The 22,707-nt window shown below is 39.2% G+C and overlaps 1 protein-coding gene across 2 annotated transcripts in view; it reads right to left on the bottom strand.

Moving 5' to 3' along the window:
* Positions 1–22,707, bottom strand: part of CTDSPL (CTD small phosphatase like) — a 116,502-nt gene that overhangs the window by 92,995 nt on the left and 800 nt on the right. The window lies entirely within an intron of this gene.

Genomic DNA, 22,707 nt, shown 5'->3' with positions numbered 1-22,707 from the left:
CTTATCAAGAACTAAAATGCTGAACTGCTGTGTATTTCTTAAATTATGCAAAGCTTGACCTTATTGCTAGGAAATACCTGGCGTATTTTCATTGTCTTCAGGGGTCCAGGCAGCATTTTGAAGAGCTATTACCACCTTATTAGTCATTTCTCTGATCTGCACTCAAGCAACAAGGAAGGAATTGGTAACTCTTAAGGGTGATAACTGTGTTGAGCCATGAATCGTGCCTTTAGAGTCTCATTATTTCATCAGAGTTCCCATGAAACAATGATAATAACTGCAATCTCTTACTGAACACTTACTATGTGCCAAACACTGCTTCAAGTGCTTTACATGCACTCGTTATCCTCATTACCATCCTGTAAGGTAAGAATTATTTTTTATTTTCATAATCTAATAATTTTTTAAATCACTTTTATTCCCACTCTCTAGATGAGGAAACAGGCAAAAGGATGTCAAAGGTCATACTACTAGAAATGGTGGAACTGAGATACAAACCCAGGGAGGCAGTATGCTTCGTGCCTTTCCCTAATGACTATACAGACTGCTTTTCCATCTTGGCATACTGGCCCAGGGCTGCATGTGCTGGGATTTGGAGAGCTCTAGGTACATGTTTGGGTTTGGTTTACTTGGTGTCCTGTGGCACAGATAGTTGGCAGGCTGCAGAGACTGGGCATCTGCACTTCAGAAGGTGCTCAGAAATGCTCAGCAAGTGGGGTGTTTCCAACAAGAATTCCACTACACTTGATATGTTGCCAAGGTGTGCCTAAGAGTATTTTGAAAAATAATTTGGGTCCTGGGGCCAAATAGCCAAGCATGTCAAGGGAGGGCAGCTGCTGGAGCCCAGGCCAGTTTGAGCCTGGGAAGGCATGCAAACTATAGCACAGAGCTGTTGCTATCCCACATTCTGGATAGGAATCTGGTTGTGGGTTAACCCAAACCTACTCCTGACATGGGAAGCTTCAGAAAAGCATGAGTGTCTATAGGGGCAATATCAAGGAACTCAAAACAGAAAGACACAAACTCTATTTCTTAAAGGGTAATCTGAGGATCATCTATATCAACGTCATGTGAAGAGTTGTCTCTGTTTGTTTTGTTTAATGAGGAAATTCAGTCCTACTGGATCCCTACTGGATCAGAGTTTCCCTTACTGGGCTTAGAATTAGAAGTCTGGAATTTTAGAAATCTTCCCAGGTAATTCTAATATACTCTAAAAATTGATAACCATTACTTTGGATCTCTGGGGCTTCATGTCCGGGTATCAGAGAAAAACTGTATTTTATTTTTTTTAAACTTTTTATTTTATTTTATTTATTTATGATAGGCACACAGTGAGAGAGAGAGAGAGAGAGAGGCAGAGACACAGGCAGAGGGAGAAGCAGGCTCCATGCACCGGGAGCCCAACGTGGGATTCGATCCCTGGTCTCCAGGATCACGCCCTGGGCCAAAGGCAGGCGCTAAACCACTGCGCCACCCAGGGATCCCGAAAAACTATATTTTAAAAGCAAATTTCAATTCAACATGTAGTATTTAGGTCTGCAAATCACAGTTCTAGTCTCAGTTTTACTAATAGCTTGCTGGTTGACTATGGGGATGTCCCTTGGCCTCTCTGAAATCTTAGGCTCCTCATCAGTAAGATCACGGGACTAGGTTACTCCTAGCTCCAAATCCTGGGCTTCCACAAGTGTATCCAAGTATACTCAACACATCTAAGTGTTTATTGAAATGCAACTGGTGAGGTCCTAAAAGGGGTGGTCAGATGAGTACCTAGAGGGCCAAACATGAGTCATTATGGACTGGAGTAAGGCAACATGCCTTCAAATGAGGGGATTCTGAAATGGGATGGTCGCCCTAACACGGCATCACAGTGAGGGGACAAAGACCCAGATGTGAGGATGTCAGAAAGTGAGCTGGGAGAGAAATAAAGCATGTATAAGAAAAAGGAAATATTTGGAAATGAGCGTGGGGAAATAAGATGGTTCCATGTTAATGAAGCCCTTCAAAGTCTGAGGAGGGGATGTAGTATATGATGGAACCTACCAAGAGAAGTGACAATGGAAAGTGGAATTTGGGGAATATGACTGTGTTGGCTTAGGCAGGATAGGAAGGGTGGGAGAGGGGCTAGGGCAGGCCCGAGGCTCAGCTAGGGAGAGAGATTTATGACCCAGAAACAGGCTTATTGTAGAGATGATGTGGCCTTGACCTGGATCTATGGCAATAGGAACAGGAGGGGAAGGACATGTCAATGGGAAAATATCCAAGCCCCTGGGATTGTGGGTAATTCGTAGGGGTTTTTGTTTACTTTTTTTTGCTTTTTGCTTATCTGTAGCTTCTGTCCTCTCTGTAGGGAGCAGATATTGCTCTGTGCTAAGAAAAAGAAACATACAGTTCAGCATTTCCTCTGGGAATCCAGCAGACAAAGCTCCTACCCCTTTGCAGCTCAGCCCTTCCTCTTGTCAGCCCACTTCTCTTTAGAATCCCCTTTCTCATACTGTTTGCTCACACATTTGCACCCCTTTGTTCCTGCCTCCTGTCCCTTTACTAAGAGGCTTCTACAGAGCATTCCTTCTTTTCTGGATGATTCCTCTCAGGGCAAGCCAGGAAACTCCCTCTCTCTTGCAGTGGCTCTAGACCAGGCCTCTCCCAACTTTCTTCATCAAGCTTTCTCTGAGGAATTAGCCTTCTTTCTGGCCTGGAACCCAAACTCTTGGTATTTGCCTCAAAACCTTCTTTTGCAGAGTTCCCATCACCACTCTGGGGAAATGCTCCCATTCACAACGAAGACCACCGAAACTCCTGGCATCACAACTCGTACTTTCCCCAACTTCCACAACCATTTCTGATACTCTATGGCCACCTAGCCAACTTGTGTACCTTGAAACATGTCAAACTCTGAAACCCTACTTTGACCATGAACACCTGTCCTCTGGCTTCTTGGATGTTCATATTTCAACTCAATGTCCAGTCCTTAGCACTCTTTCTAATTCACTTTCCTCCCAAGCATCCTGGATTCCAAGGCCAATTACGTATATTGCCCTCATCAGTATCCTGAATTCTGTTATCCTCCAAAGCTCTACTAAGCCTTCTGTACCACCATATAACCTGGCACCAATTATGCATTCTGGTTCAGAAGAAGTGCCGTTCTACTGGGCCCTTTCAAAACCTTTGGTAGGACCCCAGTCAGCTTAGCTGCCCACACCCCATACCTCTCTCCTAAGGCCAACTCTATGAGAGAACTACTGTCCTCAAGACCCCTGTTCCACTTTTGGCACATGTTCTTTCCTCCAATTTCACTAAGAAATTGGCAGCTATGAGTTGTGAATGTTCCCTTCTCTTTGGCTCTGAACTTCTTCATATCTCCAATCAACTTTTCCTCCCTTCTGGGAAGAAATGTCCTGCTCCTTTAAGGTTAACTTCTGTGTCTGAGTCCAGGATCTCCTGTCTTTCTAAGGGATTTACTCAACGGATTGTTCCTTCTTTCTTATAGTTTTGAGCTTTCCTTCCTTCCTGGCTGTTCTCCACCAGGCAAGAAAAATGCTTTGACACTCCCCTCCCCAACCACCCTCTCATCTTGTGACTGCCAAGCTCTTGAGAAAGTTTTGCTATTTTTGTAGAAATGATGCATGTTCATGCAAACATTTTAAACAATACAGAAGAGCAAAAAGAAAATAACTATTACCCAACATTCTACCACCCATAGATAACTGCTGTTAGAAATTTGGTGGCTGGGGTGCCTGGGTGGCTCAGTCAGTTCAGCATCTGGCTCTTGATTTTGGCTCAGGTCATGATCTCAGGGTTGTGGGATCAAGCACCAAGTGGGATGAGCGCTCAGTGGGGAATTACTTGAGATTCTCTCTTCTTCCTCTCCCTCATGCACAAGCTCTCTCTCTCAAACAAATGAATAAATCTTAAAAAAATAAATTTGGTGACTATACTTCCAAATTATTTTCTTTGTATACATTCATATGTAAAAGTATGTATTTAACACAGAAGAGACTACAGTATACATACTCTTCTGTGATTTGCTTTTTTTTTTTTTTTTTAAGATTTTATTTATTTATTCTTGAGAGACACAGAGAGAGAGAGAGGCACAGACACAGGGAGAAGCAGGCTCCATGCTGGGAGTCTGATGTGGGACTCGATCTCGGATCTCCAGGATTACACCCTGGGCCAAAGGCGGCACTAAAATACTGAGCCACCGGGCTGCCCTATGATTTGCCTTTTTTTTTTTTTTTTAATCTTTTTTTTTTTTTTTAATTTTTTTTTAAAATTTATTTATTTATGATAGTCACAGAGAGAGAGAGAGAGACAGAGAGAGAGGCAGAGACAGGCAGAGGGAGAAGCAGGCTCCATGCACCGGGAGCCCGACATGGGATTTGATCCTGGGTCTCCAGGATCGCGCCCTGGGCCAAAGGCAGGCGCCAAACCGCTGCGCCACCCAGGGATCCCTGATTTGCTTTTTATAACCAATAGTATTTCCCTAGCTCATTTCCATGTCAATGTCCTAAGTTTTGTAGCCATAATAGTTAGTCTAGTGAATGTGACTAACATAATTACTTCCCTGTCCCATATTGAGTTTTCAGGTGTTTTCTGTTTGCCTGTTTGTTTTCTGCTGCTATAGATAACACTGTACTGAGTATTTTTGCATTTGTGAAATTATTTATGGCAAATTCCTTTTTAAAAGTATTGTTGGATGAAATATACTCACATTTTGTTTGATATACACTACAAAACAGTCTTCCAGAAAGATGATACGAACTTCAACTCCCATCAATAGTTCTCATTTCCCCAAACCCTTCTAAACCCTGAGTTTTGTTGTGTTTAAAAATTTTACCTAATATCAAGAATGAAAAAGAGGAGAGCATTATGGATTCTATAGACATTAAAAAGAGGATAGTTTGAAAAACTTTGTTTTGAAAATGTAGAGAGACGGACAAATTCCTAGGAAAAAGGAACATGCCAAAACTTATATGAGAAGAAATGGAATATCTGAATAGTCCTACATCTATTAAGTAAATTAAATCTACATTTAAAAACTTCCCCACAAAGGAACTCCAGGATTCCTTCCCCACAAAGGAACTCAAAGGGATTCACCAATGTATTCTACTCAATTATTTAAAGAAAAAATAACACTAACCTTACACAAATTCTTTCAGAGAAAGAATAAAGAGAATAAAATTGTCCAATTTGTTTTTTGAGGCCAGCATAACCTTGATACTAAAACCTCACAAGGACACTGAAAGAAAAGAAAACCACAGGCCAATCTCTTTTGGACATGATGATAAAATTACAGGCACGTTAATACTATAGTGGTTTATTTCCCGTTATCTTCGTAACTGAGAAAAATTCTCAATTTTAGTTAAGGGTCAATGAAAATTAAGAAGTTATATTTTTCACTAACCAAGTTGCTGGATTCTCTGAATTCTATTCATGGGCCATTTGGGGATCTGTGGACTCCAGGTTAAAAATCCCTTCACTGAAAAACCAGTGCTGGAGGCAGCCCAGGTGACTAGGGAACCAGAGCTCTAGTCCAAATGTTGATCCCACCAGTTCAAAGACTTAATGAGTGCCTCTATGCAAGGGATGCCACAGGTCTTCAAACACTTTTTCAGTTGATTTCTTTTAAGATGACTCCTTTTGATTTTGCATTTCACACATTTCTTTGTTCTCCTTCCAATATGATTTTACTTTGCTTAATATAAAGGACTTGACTAAACATTTCAGTTCCTTTATTCTCAAAATAAATTCCCATGATAACGGGGTAGAATTGGCAAATCTAGCAAATCATCTCTTTGATGCTACCCAAGCTATTTGACTACACATTTGTAAATAGAACATTTTAAGCCAACATAGACTTTTACAGCCAGCACTCTACACAAAGCCAACCTGACTCCAGACCAAGCACTCACAACACCCTTTGAAAGGTCACCTGAGAGAAACATAATAGGACTGGGGCGTGACCTGGCTCCAACCTGCATATCTGGCATAGCCTGAGTTAGCACTGAGATCACAGAATCCCCTCTGGAAAGCTCAAGTTTTTTTGGATATCTTCCTGAACACTCTCCTATTGGGAAAAGAACCAATTAAATTCATTAACTGCTTCTTTACCATTCTTTGGAATTTATCTCTATGTAAAGGGGGCAATAATTTTCTAAATTTATCTTAATACAAAAAAAATTTATCTTAATACTCAACCAAACTCCAGGATTAACATTTTTAATTATGAAGTATTTAAGCATAAGAGAAGTACAAAGAATAAATATAACCAACAACTATATATTAGGCTACCCAACTACCCAGCTCTAGCACCTCTTAAAATCTTGCTGTATTTGTCTCAAGAAATAATTCATAGAATACAAAACATTCAGTATACACCTGAAGTTGCTTATATAGCCTTCCTTGATTCCATTCCTTTTCCTCCCTCTTGGGAAATAACCACTATTATGAATTTGCTCATCATTCCAAAAGGATGTTTCTGTAGTTTTATAATATATACATGTATCCATACACTATAAACTATTTTTGCATGTTTTTGAATTTCTGTATGGTATCACACTGTAGCTAGTAGTTCCACATTATGGAATTTGCTTTTTCATTCAATGTTACATTTTAAAATTTTAGCCATGTTAACAGGTGTGGCTCCTGTTTATTCCTTTTAATTGCCTTATATTATTTCACTGTTGGCTTCCTGGGGCATCTGGCTGGCTCAGTTGATACAGCATGTGACTCTTGATCTTCAAGTACAGAGTTCAAGCCCCATGTTGGGTATAGAGCTTATAAAAAAAAAGTGGCTTCCCTTTGTTTCTAGTAGTTTCTAGAAAATGAGCACCTCTTAACGGAGAACAAGTATTGTTACTTGTTCTGATGCTGCTAAGTTAAATTATCAGCAATGTATTTCACTAGGTAGTTCTAAAGTATAATTAAGCCTTTTGCCTTGTCTGTGAAACAGCCAAATCTGATTCTCTGGCAATAATACAGAGCCTACAAAATCACTAAAATCTTTTGACAAACCCCTTTCTGTCTAAAACAGTTCACATGGATTCTGTGGTTTGCCCCTCAGAACTCTGACCAATACAATGAGATTCAAACATCTTTAAGAGCCTTTCTTAGCACTCTTTCTTTCCAAAACACCTCAAAACTCCATTTTTACCTAATTACACACCTAGAATGATAAGAGTGAAACCTATCACTTCTTTCAGAATTTTAGAGAGAAAAACTAGTAGATTCTTGGCCCTTACTTTAACTTCTCTCATTTCTTACTGTTCACAGTACACAAGTGAATATGAAGAGTGAAGAGTTAATAGTAAGACTTAAGGAAACAGAATTTGTTTTATAAATAACAGAGCATGAATTGTAAGAAAATGTGGCCTGTCAACTTGGGTGAGCCCTAGAACTTATCCTGTTAAATATGGTGCCTCTGGCAGAAGCAAGAAGCATCTTTTGGAAAAATATGGTTGCTGTTTTTCAGGATGTAAATTTTTTGAGCTTATGGTATTCTCCAAATATGACCTATGTTGTCTTTTTTTTTTTTTTTTTTTTTTTTATGATAGTCACAGAGAGAGAGAGAGGCAGAGACACAGGCGGAGGAAGAAGCAGGCTCCATGCACCGGGAGCCTGATGTGGGATTCGATCCCGGGTCTCCAGGATCGCGCCCTGGGCCAAAGGCAGGCGCCAAACCGCTGCGCCACCCAGGGATCCCCTACCTATGTTGTCTTTTAACAGAATCACACAGACTAGGTTTAACTTCTGGCTCCACTATTTGGTAGGTCTATATCTACATCATATAAGCAAGTTACTTAACCTCTCTGAAACTCTGTTTACACGGATATAAAATACAGATTATAATACCTACATCTAAAGGTTGTTCGAGGATGAAATGAGATATGCATGTAAAGTACTTGGCATACAGTAGGCATAAAATAAATAATAGCTTCCATGGCACTTTGTATACCTTTTCTTAGAGCAACATGCTTGAACACCTCAAATATATGGGCAGGTCTCATTCATCTGTGCATCTAGGCACCTGGTATGTGTGAACAACTCATCATGAGTGTTCAATAAATGTTTCTGAATAAAAGAATTAGAAATAATATGAATAGTAACAAGAAAAATGTTGATTAGACACTTATGTATTTTGATATGCACTATATGTATACACACATATATTACACTGTTTAATCCTCATTATAATCCTATGAAGTATTAACTACTATAAAATCAAGGCTCAGAGAGATTAGGTAACTTGTCAAATTTCACACAACTCATAATGATGAAGCTGGAATTCAAACCGAAGCCTATGCCTTTGAATGTTACACTGTTTACTGCATCCTACTCAGGCAGTACAGGAGGTGTCAAGAGAAATTGATGCTTGAGCTGGATTTTAGAGGACTAAGAATCCATCAAGCACATAAGGGAAAAGTATCCCAGTAAAGTGAATCAGTACATGTACAATGGAGCAAAAAATCACAGCATGTATGGGCTTAGCAAGTAGCTCATTACAGTGTAGAAGAGGGGTCCCTAGATAGGACACTGTAAAGGCGGTCTAGGGTCAGTCCATGAAGGGGTTATAGGCTATGAAACATTATGTTCTTATCTTGGGGCCAATGGGGTATCACAGAGAAACAGCGTTAAGCAGGCAGTAGCATGATCAGAGCTGTGCTTTAGAAATTTACCTCAAGCAGCCTCACAGAGGAAGAACTGGTATGAGAGCCCAGATAGGGGGTAGAAAGATAGAAAAGGATGTTAGCCCTTTGCTTGAGTTATCCTATCTCTGAGACTCTGATCATCTCTATATCATTTTCTAAGTGGCATGTTAACATTAGTGGCCAACACAGCTGTGATCTCTATACAAACTGGGTCACACTTTCTGGTTGAAGACTTCTTTCTCTTTTTTTTTTTTTTAAGATGTATTTATTTATTTATTCATGAGAGACACAGAGAGAAAGAGGCAGAGACACAGGCAGAGGGAGAAACAGGCTCCATGCAGGGAGCCTGACATGGGACTCAATCCTGGGACTCCAGGATCAGGCCCTGGGCTGAAGGCAGGTGCTAACCTACTGAGCCACCCAGGGATCCCTGAAGACTTCTTTCTTGGGAAAGTTTCACCTTTACTTACCTGGGGGAAAAAATAGAAAAAAAAATGAGGGTACCCAGTGAATGAGCTCAATCTGCCCTTTTGTTTCAGGTAGTATAAGTACTTCTCCCTGGCTCCTCCATCACAAACATCTGTGGATAGCCTGAAAGGTATCCCTCACAGGCTCTAGAGCCCAGGCCCTCTCTTCAGAGCTGGGGCTTCAGTACATTTCTCTGTTCTAGTGCTATTCTACTCCTTTGTTCTCTCAGACTCCATCAAAATAGTTACTATTTTTATACTATTGTATAACTATGGGAGACTATATTTTAAAGAAAAATGCTTATTTATCTTATCTTATACTTTTGTATTAGCTTTTTACAGAAGGATACTATACTCAAGATTAGAAGAAATTCTCAGACCCAAATTTAAATCTGAAAAAAAGAGAAAGATATACCATACAAAATCTGTTTCAGTAAGTTCCTAAAAAAAGACTGGAGGAAGTCATAGGTTTTGTCTTTCAGAGCCCCCCTCACTGCAAAATGCAGAGTAAATCTTCCCTGCCAGATTGTAAAATGTCTTGGTCTTCTCTCCTGCTTACATCATGACCAAAAATTTACTTCTGAGGGATGGCTGGTACCATATTAAGCTTAACACCACTTCACAATAAAGAGGTGATCAAGATTTGAGGAGAATTCAGAATCCAGAAATAGTCCTACATATATGTAGTCAATTGATTTTTAATAAAGGTTCAAAGGCAATACAATAGAGAAAGGGTGGTCTTTTCAATAAATGAGGTGGTAACAACTGCAACATCCATATACAAACACATCTCAAGTTTTGCCCTTTAGAAGACATCAACACCTCACACCCATAGGGTAATTGCTATAAAAGACCAAAAATAACAAGTGTTGGCAAGAATGTGGAAAATTTTGAATCCTCATATACCTGGTAGGAATGTAAAATGGTATAGCTGCTATGGTATACTGTATCACTGGTCCTCAGAAAATTAAACATAGAATTACCATATGATGCAGAAATTCCACTTTTGGATATATACCCACTCACAATGACTAAAAGATGGAAGCAACCTAGTGTCCACTGACAAATGAATAAGTAAGCAAAATGTGGTGGGGCACCTGGGTGGCTCAGTGGTTGAGCATCTGCCTTTGGCTCAGGTTGTGATCCCGGGGTCCTGGTATCAAAGACCCTGCAGGGAGCCTGCTTCTGCCTGTGTCTCTGCCTCTCTCTGTGTCTCTCATGAATAACTAAATAAATAAATAAAATCTTTAAAAAATAAATAAAATGTGGTATGCTTTATATACTATATATACAAAAATTTATACAATATGTATAACATATACACTAGCTATAAAACATATATACATACATATACAATACTGTTGACCCCTGAAAAACATAGGTTTTTAACTGTATGAATCCACTTATACATGGATTTTTTTACAGTAATGTAAGGGTACTTTGTCTTCTTTATGATTTTCTCAATATTTTCTTTAACCTACTTTATTGTAAGAATACAGTATATAACAAATATACAAAACATGTGTTATCTGTTCATGTTATTAGTAAGCTTTCCTGTCAAGAGCAGGCTATTAACAATTTAAGTTGTGAAGTCAAAAGTTATATGAGATTTTCAACTACGTCAGGAGGTCAGTGCCCTTAACCTCTGAATTATTCAAAGGTCAACTGACTATATGTGATGGAATATTATACAGCCTTAAAAGAAAGGGAATTCTAACACATGCTACAACGTAGATCAGCCTTGAGGACATTATAGTAAGAGAAACAAGGTGGCCATAAAAAGACAAATACTGCCTGACTCCACTTAGAAGAGGTACCCAGGATAGTCAAAATCAGAGACAGAAAGTAGAATGGTGGTTGCCAAGAACTAGGGAGAAGGGGAAAGGGGAGTTACTGTTTAATGGGTACAGTTTCAGTGTTGCAGGATGAAAAGAGTTCTGGAGATGGATAGTGGCGATAGTTGCACAACAGTGTGAATATACTTAATACTACTGAATCGCACTCTTAAAAACGGTTAAGATGGTAACTTTTATGTTGTGTGTATTTCACAATTTTAAAAATTGGAAAATAAAAGATATTGCTAAGAGAATGAAAAGACAAACCAAAGACTGAGAGAAAATACTTGGCAAAACATATTCAACAAAGAATGTATATCCAGAATATATGAAAAAACTTCTAACTCAATAAAAAGAAATGAAACCATCCACAGGGAGCCTGGATGTCTCAGTCAGTTAAGCATTCAACTCTTGATTTTGGCTCAGGTCAGGATCTCAAGTTCCTGGGATGGAGCCCTGGGCAGAGCCCCACATCAAACTCTATGCTCAGTGGGGTATCTGTTTGAGGTTTTTCTCTCTCCCTTTGCCTTTGCCCCTCCCTTCATTCACTTGTGTACTCTCGCTCTCAAATAAATAAATCTTAAAAAAAAAAAAAGGAAATGAAACAATCCAATTTTCTAAAATTGGGCAACAATTTGAACCAACAACTTAGCACAGAATCTATTTACATGGCACACAAGCACATAAAAAGAATCAGAATCTCAGCACTACTGGTTGTTAGGGATGGCTACAATAAAAAACTGACAGTGCTAAGTGCCAACAAGGATGCAGAACAACTGGACTGTCATACACTGCTGACGGAAATGCAAAATGGTACTACCACTTTGGAAAATAAGTTTTTTATAAAGTACAACACACACTTTTAAACTGGGGTACTTCCATACAAGTGAATGCTACCCAGCAATAAATACAAAGGAGGATACATGCAACCACCTGGATGAGTTTCAAAAGCATCAGGTTAAATGAAAAGCCAAACTCAAAAGGCTACATATTGCACGATTCCATTTAGTATAATATGTCATTCCAGAAAAGGCAAAAAACAATAGGAGAGAGAACAGATCATTGCTGGCAGCTGAGCGTAGAGGGAGGATGGCTGCAATGGGGCCCAGGGAGGATTTTGAGACTGATGTTAATATTCTCTGCCTTGACTGTGGAAGCGGTTGTATAGCTGCCTGAGTTTGTCAACATTCACAGAAATTTGTAACCTTGGGTTACACGAAGAAGACTGATTTTTATTGTATGCAAATTTGCCTCAGTATAAAAGCAAACTAAAAAACATTTCAAAAAGAAGTCAGCCCTATGGCAGTGACATAGAGTAAACTGTGGAGCAGAAAAATTACTGCTCGCCAATAACTGTTTAAACATCTGACAGTTAATAAGCCATAAGCTACTCAAATTGCACACTTATTTGATGACGGCTATGAAATATGTTTGTTCTAACCAAAACCAAAATGAATGTGTTGAGCTGTTTCCTCAACAAGAAGAAAGAAAATATGGCTCTTACTGAAGTCTATGGAATTAAGGTCAATGGTTTCTGACTTTAACATAAGTGAGCCAAATCCTTAGAACAAATTTAATGATATTCTAAGCATGGTAGCTGAGTCTTGGTCAGAATGCAGAAGATATTCTATACAATGTAAAGTACAGTATACATTCCTATTGGAACACTGACTTCTCTCTGGTACTTTCAAGCCATGTTAACAAGGTGGTGCAGCCTGTACTTCAAGATACCCTGAAATGTTTAAATGTTAAATACTAATTATGAAAAATAAGAATAGTATCAGTCATCAAATGTTAAGCCACTTCTCTTCAGTTTTTAAAATGCTTTAAGTACCAGGATTTAAAAACATTTTGGCAAATAGCCTTAATACAAATAATCACAAAGAAACCTTTCAGTTTTTAACTTGAAGCAGCTACTCAGAATCAAAATGAGCTATTACTTAGGTGATTACATAATCCTTAGCATCCATAAAGACCACTGTTTATTATGCCCTGGTTTCAGAGAACTATGCCACTAGTGTTTTCCGTCCTGATCCCAAATACAAAAATGTCCACATCCCAACCCAGTGCTATAAACAGTTCCTAAGCCTTTGCTCCATTATGTGATGTTATTTCAGAGCCATAAAGGCAAATATTTGTTTATTTTTATTTTAAATATAGCATAGAATATGCATCATCACTTTTTTGAAAATAGGAAAATATATATTAAAATATTAAAGGGAAGAAAACTATTTCAAGAAAGTAGATTTTAAAAAGAAAGGCCACTTAAAATACTGAATGTTGGGGTGTCTGGGTGGCTCAGTGGGTTAAGTATCTGCCTCAGGTTATAAGCCCAAGTTCCTGGGATCGAATTCCGCATTGGTCTCCCTGTTCAGCAGGGAGTCTGCTTCTCCCCCTTCCTCTAAGCCCCCTTCCCCTCCCACTGCTCATGCTCTCTAATAAATAAATTAAATCTTTAAAAAAATGAAAATACTGAACGTTAAATGCCTGATAAATCAAGATTTAAGATCTGGAAAATAAGTTAAAAGGTATATATCATATCTTTAATATCACTCAAGAGACTCCTTACATTCCCTGACCTTGGCACCCAAACAGTACTGACAGAGCAAGTGAAAAACATATATATTAAAAATATATATGTATATTTAAATCTAAAATCATTGGTGGCCAGAGTATTTCCTGACTTCTGCCAATTCCTAGCTGAACAATGAAAATGTCCAGTAAACCCACTGGCACTGTCACATATCCCACTTCCTCTGCCCACAACATCACTAAAAGAGAAAAAGGCTTTTACCTCACTTCTGGGTATATATCCAAAGGAAACAAAATCACCATCTCAAAGAGACATCTGTCCCAGTCTCATGTTGATTGCAGCATTATTCACGATAGCCAAGACATGGAAACAACCTAAGAATCCATCAATAGAGGAATAAAGATGTGGTATATGCCTATACAATGGAAGGTTATACAGCTATAAAAAAAGAAGGAAATCCTTCTCTTTGTAACAACATGGATGGACTTTGAGGGCATTAGCTAAGTGAAATAAGTCAGACAGACAAAGATAAATCCTGGATGATCTCACTCATATGAGGAATCCAAAAAAAAAAAAAAAAAACAAATTCATAGAAAAGGTAATCAGATTTGTGGTTGCCAGACACAAGGAGTCGGGGAGGGGGACTGGGTGAAGGTGATCATAAGGAACAAGCTTATAAACTCCCAGTTACGAGATAAATAAGCACTGGAGATATATCATACAACACGATGACTATAGTTAACACTGCCGTACGGTATATTTCAAAGTTGCTAAAAGAGTAAATCCTAAAAGCTCTTATAAGAAAAAAAGGAAGTTTTCTGTTTTGTAACTACACAAGGTGAAGGATGTCACCTAAACTTATTATAGTAATCATTTCACAGTAGGTATGTACCTAAGTCATCATGCCACATAACTTAAGCTTAAATAGTATCAGATGTCAATTATACCTCAATAAAAAAATTGGAAGGTAGATAAGTAGATAAGTAAATACATACATACCTACCTACCTCAGAATTAAACTCGAGGCTCAGTGGTCCCTCCTGAAAACCCAGTCCTGCCATTCCAAGGGGGGCTACTCTCCAACCTGGACAGGCCAGTCAAGTGCACTGTAGTGCAAGTTTCTGAAGCCCTAAAACCTCCTTCCAGAGCAGCCTAGACTTCCAGAGCAGGCTAGACTGAAAGCAGACTTTTCCAGTCACTGGCCAGCAAGCCATGTCCAGTTGTCATGAGTGCTAAATCCAGAGATACACTCCTTTGTGTTTAACCTATGAAGACATTTCTATATATTTAAATTGATGCTTTCTTGCTTGAGAAATAGTCAAAGCTATGAGTTTGAACATGCCTGCCAATCAAACAGAATATTAGATTAAAAATATATTTAAATCAGGATACTATGAACTCTGATCTAAAATTCTGGTGTTAAGACCAAAACTTATGAATGCATCTTTTTAAGATTATTTAAACAACAGTTGTCACTGAAGCCCTACTGATCTAGCCTTGATTTCATACTGAATTCATTACTATGTCTCTTTTTTAGGGGACAATCAAGATTCTCAAAGCACTAACTCACTTTGACTTTTACATTACACAATGTTGAAATAAACCTTTAAAATGACAACTTTCCAACTCCAGTCTTCCTTAAAATACTGATTTGGATCAGTCTAAAAGCTAATCAGGGGACTTCTGCTTCCAGGTACATGGAGTAGACATATTTTCTTCTTATTCTTTCCAAATATAACTAAAAACCCTGGACACTGTTTACAAAATAAACAACAGAAGACTCTGAAAGGTGGAAAGAAGATAGACCAGCTAGGGACTTTGAGACTTGAAATGACATTGCAGTGATGTTTTCTTTTTTCTAACAGCCCAGACTTAGCTGAAGAAGCTGGATAAAGCCAACACCAACAATTGTAGGCAAGAGTTCCCTCAAAAGACTATTCTTTTTTTTTTTTAAGATTTTTATTTATTTATTCATGAGAGACAGAGAGAGAGAGAGAGAGAGAGAGAGAGGCAGAGACACAGGCAGACGGAGAAACAGGCTCCATGCAGCAAGCCTGATGTAGGACTCAATCCCGGGTCTTCAGGATCACGCCTTGGGCCCAAGGCAGGCACTAAACCACTGAGCCACCCAGGGATCTCCAAAAGACTATTCTTTATAACCAAAGGATTGGAAAAGGGACAGCTTAGCAAGACAGAAAACTTTCAGATAATACTGCTCTACTGTAGCCAACTCCCCCCCCCCCACACACACACACAAATTGTAGTCCCAACCTCACCCGTGCCAGTAAAATCTCATGGGTACCAAGAATTCCACCCTCATTAGGGTGTAAGGAGGCTGGGGTAGTGTCAGAGAAGGCCAAGTAGGGAGCAGGGACTTTAATCCCTGACCACTGGTAAAGAGCCCCAGCCCCCCTCCACCATTCCACCTCCCAGAGGTGTCAGTGGAGACCACGTGGCCAGCTTGGACTTCCATCCCTACCTAGCAATACAGTACTCTTTGTCTCCCACTGGAGTGGTCAGAGGAGGCAAAGGAAGAGTCAGGGCTTTCCCATTACCCGGTGGTAATGAGACCACTCCCACTGCAGTTCAGTGGAGACCAGATAGAAGCCAAAACTCCCTCCTTGCCCAGAAGGGTGTCAAAAGAGGCCAAGCAGAGATCCTGGACTTCTGTATCTATCTGGCATAATGAGACAGTACTCTTCCCTCTCTGCTGGAGCGGCTCAGAGAAAATCAAATAAAACAGAAGGTTTAAATAAGATCCAGAGTCTCATAACATAATATGAAAATGTCCAGGTTTCAACTGTAATTCACTTATTAAACCAAGAACCAGAAATTCTCAAATTGAATGAAAAAGGACAATCAATAGATGCCAACACCAAGATGACAGATGTTTTACTTATCTGATAAAGATTTTAAAGCAGCTATTATAAAAGCAATTATGAACACTTTAAAACAAGTGAGGAAAATAGAAAGTCTCAGAAAAAAAAAATAGAAAGCCTCAGCAAAGAAATACAATATATAAAGAAAAACTAAATGGAAGATTTAGAACTAAAAAATACAAAACTGAAATAAAAGTTCAGGGGATGAAAGATACATAGTAGCATGGAGGGAACCGGGAACAAACCAATGAACTTAAAGGCAGGACAAATAATAGAGATTATCCAATCTGGATTAATAGAAAAGAAAAAAGATAGCATTGATAAATCCGTGGACTATAGCAAAAGATTTAATATTTGTGTCATCAGAGTCCCAGAAGGAGAAGAGAAACAACAATGCTGAAAAAGTATTTCAGGAAATAATGACTGAAAACATCCCAAATTTGGCAAGAGACATGCTCTACAAATTCAAGGAGCTGAGTAAATTCCAAGCAGGATAAATCCAAAGAAACCCACACCAAGGCATGTCAAAACTAAACTTCTGAAGACTAAAGATGATACAGCCACTTTGGAAGACAGTTTGGCAGTTTCTTACAAAACTAAAAATATTCTTACTCTACTACACAGCAATGGTACTCCATGCTGCTTATCCAAATGAGTTGAAAAGTTGTGTCTCCAGGAAAACCTGCACCTAGATGTTTATAGCACTTTATTTGCAACTGCTAAAACTTGGAAGTAACGGAGATGTCCTTTAGTAGGCGAATGGACAAACTATGGTGTATCTGTACAATGGAATATTATTCTGCACTAGAAAGAAACGAGCTATGAAAAGACATGGAGGAAGTTTAAATGCATATTGCTAAGTGAAAGAAGCCAATCTGAAAAGGCTACATACTATATGATTCCAACCATGTAACATTCTGTTAAAGGCAAAACTATGGAAACACTAAAAAGATCAGTAGTTGCCAGGGGTTGCAAGAAGGGAGGAATGAATAAATAGGACACGGAGGATTATTAGGGCAGTGAAGTTATTCTGTATGATATTCTAATGGTGGATACATGCCATTACACATTCGTCAAAACTCACAGAATGTAAAACACCAGGAATGAGCCATAATGGAAACTGTGGACTTGGGGTGATAACAACTGTGTCAGTGCAGATTCATAGATTATAGTAAATGTACCACTCTGGTGCAGGTATAGTAAATGTACCACTGATAGTGGGGGAAGGTTGTACCTGTATGGGGTCAGCGTTGTATGGGAACTCTAATTTCTACTCAGTTTTGCTGTGAGCCTAAAACTGCTCTTAAAAATAGCCTATTTTTTTATAAAATACATTGAGCAGAGTGAAAATGTCACATCAGAATTCGTGGGACATTGCAAAAGTAGTGTTAAGACAAAAATTTGTAGCACTACAAATGTATACGTTAGAAAAGTCTCAAATCAATAATCTAAGCTCTCCTCCAAGAACTAAGAAAAAGAGCAAAATAAACCCAAATCGAGCAGAAGGAAGGAAATAATAAAGAACAGAAATCACTGAAGTTGAGGGTGCCTGGCTAGCTCAGTTGGTTAAACATCTGCCTTTGGCTCAGGTCATGATCTCAGGGTCCTGGGGCTGAGCCTCCCTTCGGGCTCCTTGCTCAGTGGGGAGTCTGCTTCTCCTTCTTTCTCTCCCCCTCCCCTGCTCATGCTCTCTCTCAAATACATAAAGTCTTAAAAAAAAAAAAAAAGAAATTACTGAAGTTGAAGACATGAAAGCAATAGAGAAAATTAATGAATCAAAGAGCTGGTTCTTTATAAAGATCAAGAAAATTGAGAAACCTCTAGCAAGAACAACAAAAATTAACAATATCAAGAATGAAATATAATGTATCATTTCAAACCCTACAGGCATCAAACAGATAATATGGGAATAATACTATGAACAAATCTACATATAAATTTGACAACTTACATGAAATGGATTAACTCTTTAAAAAAAAAAAACCTATAACTTAGCCAATATGAACAAGATAATTTGAATCGCTCTACAACTATTAAGGAAATTGAATTTGTAGTTACAAATTCCCCCCCAAAAGAAATCTTCAGACCCAGATGATTTCACTAGAAAATTAACACCTATTTTGCATAATCTCTTCCAAAAAAAGAGAGAACATTTCCCAATTTATCTTGTGAGCCTGATGCCAAACCAGATTAAAGACAATGCAAAAAAAAAAAAAAAAAAGAAAACTATAGAACAATATCACCCATGTGAATATAGATGTAAAAATCCTTAACAACATATTAACAAATAGAATTCATCAATATAAAAAAGAATTATATACCTCATAAAACCATGCAGTTTATTTTAGGGATGGAAGGCTGGTTCAATATTCAAAAATCCATCAATATAATCTACCACATTAGCAGACTAAAAGACAAAAACTCACATGATCATATCAGTTGATGCACAAAAGTACATGACAAAATAACAACATTCACTCTTGGCAAAAGCTTTCAGAAAAAATAGAATACAGGGAAACTTCTTTAAACTGATAAAGATTTTCTACAAAAAATCTGCTGCTGGGGCACCTGAGTGGCTCAGTGATTGAGTGTCTGCCTTTAGCTCAGATAGTAGTGATCCCGGGGTCCTGGGATGGAGTCCCACATTGGGCTCTCTACAGGGATCCTGCTTCTCCCTCTGCCTCTGTCTCTGCCTCTCTCTGTGTTTCTCATGAATAAATAAATAAATATGAAAAAAGGGGGAAAAAAGAAAAACAACAGAACTAGAACAGCTACAATAACTTTTGAAAGAGAACAAAAATTGGAGGAATCAGTCTATCCGATTTCAAGACTTAATAATAGCTACGGAAATCAAGACTGCACAGTATAGGCAGAGGTCCTAATCTATGTACAGAGGTACACAGATCAGGAGAACAAAATAAAGAACCCAGAAAGAAACCTATACAAACGTGCTAAACTGATTCTTGACAGAGATGCAAAAGAAATTCAAAAGAGGAAGGACAGACTTTCCAACAAATGTGGCTGAAGTAATTAGAGAGTCAGAGGCAAAAAACTGAACCTAAGTTTCTTACCTTACAAAAAAAATTTTAACTCAGAATGGATTTTTTTTTTGCATCAGTGAAAATTCTTGCACATATACCTTTTGATGACGTATGAAGACATTTGTCTAGGAGAAAAACCCTGAAATAGAACTATACCTTTGAAGGAATCACCTATATTGTTGATGGGCTGAACCAACACCTGTTCCCTTCCATTTTTAATCATCTCCTGCCTCCCACAACAAAGGCTGGAAAAGCTGGAAACTCACTTTGTTGCAGCTAGAGGTGGCCATGTGACCCAGTTCTAGCTAAGTAAACATCAGCAAAAGTTTGCTGAGCAGTTCCTAGGAATGTTTTTTGCTTTCCAGGTAAAAGGGGTAGGCACGACTGGCACTGTCTCTTTTTTCTGCCCTGAAGGCGGCAGTGGTGTTTGGAGGGGTGGCAGCCATGTTACAACATGAAGGAAAGCCCAGACGGTCATGGTGATGTCAGTCTTGCTATCAATGAATTGCTGAGCGAAAATCAGCAGAAGCTTACCTCCAGACTATTTGTTGTTACATGAGAAAACACTCCTATTGGTTTAAGCCATAGTATAAGCCTGGTTTTCTTTTACTTGCAGCCAAATAGGTTCCTAAACAATTCAGTACTGAATTACTCTCTAAAAAGTCTGTGTTTATTTTATTCTCTAACAAAAGTCTATAAGAGTGTCCATTTCCCAAATCTTTTATTTACTTTGAATGTTGTCAGTCATTTAAATGTTTAAACAAGCTGATGTATGCAACTATTTCACACGAAGTAGAGGATCATTTCGTACATTTATTGAACCGATTTCCTCTTCTATAACTTCTATAATTCCTTGTTCCTATCTCCCTTGTCCACTCTTCTAGTGGATCTTCTTACTAATTTATAAGAGTAAATTTCTTGAAAGCAAAGCACACTTAGCTGAACTTACCGGGAAATCTGTCTCTGCATCTTTATACTATCAACCAAATCAAACACAACTAAGAAATACATCTTCCCTGACAGGCCAGGCTGACAGTGACAATCATGACAGTCATCTCTAAGTAGTGCACCACCATGTGGCAATGCGACAAGAAGTAATTCAACTCATGCAAAACACCATAGCCCAAGCTTTTTAGTACTTTTTTTTTTTTTTTAAACAAATCTACACTTAAAAGAAATGTTTACAGAGTAGTGGCACACCAGGCAGAGTCCTTAATGTACATCATCTCATTTAACCCTCCTATCAAATCCAAGAGCAGTATTTTTATTTGTTTCACAAAATAACTGATTAAAGTAATCATTCAAAACCAATAGTTTCTTTTCTACCACAAAAAGGTACAACATTCCAGGACCCATAAATAAAAACAAAAAGATTAAATGTTTACCTTAAATTTAACTATGTAAAATACATTGTGCCTATCTAAATATAGATCAACGTGCTTAAGCTAGAAACATTGCTGAACCTGTTTAGTGGTTAAGGAATCTGAAGCTGTTCCAAAGTTTGGCTCTCAAGTTTTTTGCCACATTGTAATTGACCTCTTTTTTTCTATTTTTTAAAATGAAAAACTGAATTGAGCACTATAATAATGCTTCAGCAAGAGGAACCTACTAGCTAGCCACTCCATCCGAGAGCAGCAAGTATTCGTCTGATCAGTTAACAATCTGCCAACCTGACACTAGAAAATAAACAAAATAAGCTGTTAAAGATAATAAAAGGTCGTCATGGGGATCCCTGGGTGGCGCAGCGGTTTGGCGCCTGCCTTTGGCCCAGGGCGCGATCCTGGAGACCCGGGATCGAGTCCCACATCGGGCTCCCGGTGCATGCAGCCTGCTTCTCCCTCTGCCTGTGTCTCTGCCTCTCTCTCTCTCTCTCTGTGACTATAATACATAAATAAAAATTAAAAAAAAATAAAAATAAAAAAAATAAAAGGTCGTCATGAAAAGCAACGTGAAGAGGTTGAATAGAACAAGCATTTGAGTATTGAGTATTTGTACATGGTTTGGATTTTGGTTTGATTGACTCTACTTTAAAAAGTCTAGCAGCTAGAGGAACAGAGAAAGTTGCGGAGGATCCTACTCCTTGACTCAGGCCGGGGGCAGCAGGAGGGCTGAAGCCCTGACAAATATTTCCTTGCTTTTATGCTGCACCTCTCCTCACATGAGCTCTCGATTCTCTCTCTGGCAAAGCACCACACAAAGCGCTCAATCCGGAGTGTGGGAGAGCACAGACATCAAACCACCTTAGTGCCTCCCACTAAACCTTCCTCAAGAGGACACACCCAGCCCAGTGCTTGCAGGCCAGGGCCCCAAGAACTGACAGCTCCCAATGGCAGGAAGGCCAGGCTACCTATGTGTTGCCCGCTTGGGCCCCAGGGAGGCAACCTGAAGCACCTTTTTTTTTGCATAATTTTTTAGCAGTTTTAAGGCACAGGAAAACGTCTGGGGGAGTTTGGTTTCTAATTCTACATAAAAGAAAACAAGTCTGCAGACATATAATGTTTACAGTCTACAGAAGTGCAAATGGGATGATAAAACCCCAATCTGACGGTACCTCTCGCAGTTTCTTGCATTTTCCAATGGGCTTGCCTAGTAGTCCCTGCTTAGAAAGAGACAGGGTCTTTTCTCCCACTCTACCCACACCCCCTTCCTCAGAAAGGCTGCACACCTCACCCCTTTGGCCCAGCAAGGATAACACATGGAAAGAAATGTGATTCTTTGCCAAAGTTGGCTGTGGCCAGATGAGGCTGGATGAGGGGAGGGTGCTCTGGTGGGCTGCCCCAGACATCAGTCTAGGTGTTTGTGGAGCACACATAAAGAGAGGGAGGCAAGGCTTTAGTCACCGGAACAGACCAAGCCAGATTCTTTGGCCCTTCAAAACCTCAGGACAACTGACTAGAAGGACAGTAAGCAGGGCATATGAGAAAGGGGTATATCAAGTCTCAGAGAGGAGCAGAGACACAAAGAAAAAGAACAAGAAACAGAAGAGGGTGATGCAGTCAAATATGCTAAAATCAAACCATGCACTGCAGCACAGAGGGAAGAGACACACCTGGCACCCTAAGGGCTCCCTGAGTGCCTGTTAGAGGCAGGCACTCCCACCAGGCTGGTGTCATTGAGACAGAACAGTCCAAAAGGGGGTAGGCTTAGGTACTTCCCATCCCCCCTTTCCTCCCCCCAGCACTTGCAGCACCAACTAAACACCCAGGCACACAGCCTCGATGGTGCACACATACACAGGACACAGGCAGACACACAGGCTTCAGTCCATGGACACAACGTATTCAGCCTGCCAGCCGGGTAGTGTAGG

The sequence above is a fragment of the Vulpes vulpes genome, chromosome 11 (genome assembly GCF_048418805.1).
Source record: "Vulpes vulpes isolate BD-2025 chromosome 11, VulVul3, whole genome shotgun sequence".
NCBI classification, from domain to species: domain Eukaryota; kingdom Metazoa; phylum Chordata; class Mammalia; order Carnivora; family Canidae; genus Vulpes; species Vulpes vulpes.
The sequence above is the reverse complement of the archived record's forward strand: the minus strand, read 5'-3'. Positions and strand labels throughout refer to the sequence as shown.